This window comes from Asparagus officinalis, chromosome 6 (assembly GCF_001876935.1).
Source record: "Asparagus officinalis chromosome 6, Aspof.V1, whole genome shotgun sequence".
NCBI classification, from domain to species: domain Eukaryota; kingdom Viridiplantae; phylum Streptophyta; class Magnoliopsida; order Asparagales; family Asparagaceae; genus Asparagus; species Asparagus officinalis.
Genome location: NC_033799.1, coordinates 25,712,288 through 25,716,044, shown reverse-complemented (window position 1 = coordinate 25,716,044; position 3,757 = coordinate 25,712,288).

Here is a 3,757-nt window from a genome sequence, read left to right as displayed (position 1 = left end):
CCTGAACGAGTTTGAACTCTTGAAAAAGAGTTGATTTGAACCGAAAGTTCGGTTAATAAGCCAAGGAAGAAGCTCCTGTTGCTGGTCTCCAAAACTCCTTGTTGCTGCAGAACGCGGCAAGATGCTCGATCAAGGATCCCCAAAAAGTCAGCTCCCCCCCTCCAAAAAAAAGAGGATCCGAACTCAGTTGAGTTTTGAGGTATTTATAGGGGGTTAAGGGTATAACCGCCCCCTTAAATATCTCCTTAATGAGGGTTTAATGGGGTCTAACTGCTCCCCATAAATCTCTCCATGATAGGGTAGTGATCCCCTAAAATCTTGGGGAGAAAACGGTTCTGGAACCGTTCAAATCGTGCTTGAACGAGTTAAACGCTGAAAACAGCGTTCTGGGCTCGAACTGTGCGTTTCTGGACCTGAAACGCACAGTTGAGGTTGAAAAACGCACAGCTGGGGCTGAAAACGCACAGCTGGAGCTGAAAAACGCACAGCTGGGCTGAAAACGCACAGTTGAGGCTGAAAACGCACAGCTGAGGCTGAAAACGCACAGCTGGGCCTGTAAACGCACAGTTGGCCTGTTTCAGGCTAAAAACGCACAGTTGAGCCCATAAACGCACAGTTGAGCCGTAAACGCACAGTTGGCCTGTTTCAGGCTAAAAACGCACAGTTGAGCCCATAAACGCACAGTTGAGCCGTAAACGCACAGTTGGCCTGTAAACGCACAGTTGGCCTGTTTCAGGCTAAAAACGCACAGTTGAGCCCATAAACGCACAGTTGAGCCGTAAACGCACAGTTGGCCTGTAAACGCACAGTTGGCCTGTTTCAGGCTAAAAACGCACAGTTGAGCCCATAAACGCACAATTGGCCTGTAAACGCACAGTTGGCCTGTTTAAAGGCTGAAAACGCACAGTTGTGCTGTTTTAGCGATTAACTCTGCGTTTTGATGTTGAAAACGCAGAGTTGAGCATGTGCGCTTTGACTCTGTAATGCAGAGGCGAACCTTAGGCGGGCTTGGCGGGCTTCAGGCTAAGTCCAATGTTCTGATGAAGTCCAGTCTTGCAGACGGACCTCAGAACATAATTTGCTGCGAAGAACAGGTCATAACTTTCAAACCGTAAGTCGGAATTAGACGAATTATATATGAAAATCGGCTATCTCGACGAGACGGGGCCATCCGAACCAAGCCGAAGGCTTTGGTTCGCTTCCTCCGTTTTGCCAAATTCCTTACGGTTTGAGAGATATCTGCATTTTAATATGAAGAGACCGTCAATTTGTAGTCTCTTTTGCTAGAGCTTTGCACAGATCGTCCTCTTGTAATCTTCGTCTTGGCTCCTTGAAAATATGAGAGTCGTCAGGTTGTAACTCCCGATGTTGATTGTGAATGCTGTTGAATTGGGGCCTTCATTAGTTGTTGTGAAGGTCGTCAGATTGTAACCTTCTACGTGAAAGTCCTCAAATTGTAACCTTCTGGAAGTCGTCAGATTGTAACTTCCATCATTGGTGTTTGATGGGGGATCAACTATCTATTGTGATTTTTAGACAGCCTACAGTAGGGTTCATCCCCAGCATTCTAGTTGAAAACGCAGAGGTCATCCCTGTGTTAACATTAAAACACAGAGGTCATGTGTCACGCCCCGCTTCCCAAAATACACAGGAACCGGAACGTGAACAAGCCCGCGACGTATTAGATCAAGGAGAATAAATAAAAATAAATGTTTCTCCTCAACCTAATACGCTAAGCGTCTGGAAATAAATACAATACGTAATCACAGGTCCCCGATCACAATCAGCAAGAATATAATAGACAAACTCAGAATAAAGAAATATCATATCACAAATGGGGTAACATCCGGGACATAAAATACGGGTCAACATGCCCTTATACAAAATGATCTGAATGAAATACTGGAAAAGTATAAAATACACTGATCAAACAGAAATGGAAGGTGCTACAAAAGTAAACTAAGGACCAATAGATAATAAAAGAGACTACTAGACTTCGGCTTCTTCTCCTGCTCCGTCTACAAGGCACTCCTGCTGAGAATCCTCTGGCTCTTGCTGAACCTGTTCTTCTCCTAAGTCTGACGTACACCAGAGAAAACAGGTGTACGTCAGGTGCATGGCGCACGGCAAGACCCGACCCCACAAAGAAAATAGAACAAACGAAAATCCAAAGCGAGAAATGATACAATAACAAAAATGACAAAAAAACGTGCAACTGGAAATCCAACAAAATCAACATACAAATTCACTACTAAAACACGATAGACATAAAGCATCCAAAATCGATCAGGTAACGAGATCATGCAGCTAGCGATCAGTCTAATCATCCAATTAACAAGATCATACAATAGATGGAATTAATACTTAAAATCTACAATTCGAGACGTAGTACGTCGAGCGAAATAATCCAAACAAGGAAACCCTCATGTATATACCATATGTCTCAATTTGTAGATAATTAAATATTAATCCCGATCTATGTATGAAAAAAAACAACTGGCCATTACATCTCACAAGAATCATACTTAGCCAAGAATCGAGGTCATGTAACTAGCCATCCTATCTCAACTCACTGGTCCACATCTCACATAGAGTCAACACTCATATCATCGGATAAGTAATCACCTTAAATAACAAGATCAGGTAACTAGCTATTCTATAACGGTTCACTGGTTCTCATCTCACACAGAGTCAACGCTCCTGTCATCAGATAACTGGCTGTTCACAAATCCCCTACGTGTACCCAAGACGCCGCTACACTGGATTGGTCAGAGGGCTACACGCAATCCGATTCCGGCCTGGTTCGAACTCAAGCAAGAATCAGGTGAATATCAAGCTCACGGACCAAAGTGGCTACACTGGCTCCACTTTGACCCAACAAACCAACCCCAAGCTACACTGGATCATGGGGAGGCCTGGAAGATACATCAACAGTCTTATCCGATCACATGAACATGGACTTTCCCATCCCAACTCTCTTAGTATTCTAAACTCAACCATATTCTTCATTGAAACTCGGCGTTCACCACCTAACTCAGCAACACACCCACACATGTCACATAAGATCTGTCATGACGCACGAGGCCACTAAGTCATGAACTGCATAGGGGTCTCAAACACGAATAGTGAAACATAAGTACAACCAATCAATTGCGCCAACAATATCATAACATATCACATAATTAAATTTGAGAATACACCTTTAAACATAACTTTAATAATAAATTTATTTACTTCAACAAATGAATTCCTTATCCAAAATAAATCCTTTTATTTCTTGTTATAATTATCAAAATAATTCATTTTCCAACAATATCTCCTTTTACAATAATTTCTAAAACATTCTTTTTATATATTTCTCTTACAAATATATTTTCTTTTCTTAATTTAAATTAATCTAAATAATTTCCTTTCAAAATAAATTCCTTTTATTTTATTTTATAATTATTCTGAATATTCTTCTTTCCAGATAGGTTTCTTTAAATTATCTTATAATTATCTCAAAATGATTCCGATTCTCAAAATAATTCTTTTTAACATTGCATAATCATCTCAAAATAATTCTTGATACCAAATCAACTTCTATTTAGATTATTAATCATTCTGAAATTGTATATTTATCATGATTTATCTAATATTATTTCCCCAAACACCCACGCAGATAATTATTTCACAATTTCAAAATATGACAGATAATTCTAATATCTAAAAATTAAAGGATTGACAATTGAGCAACGGGATCATCTCTTCTTGGGGG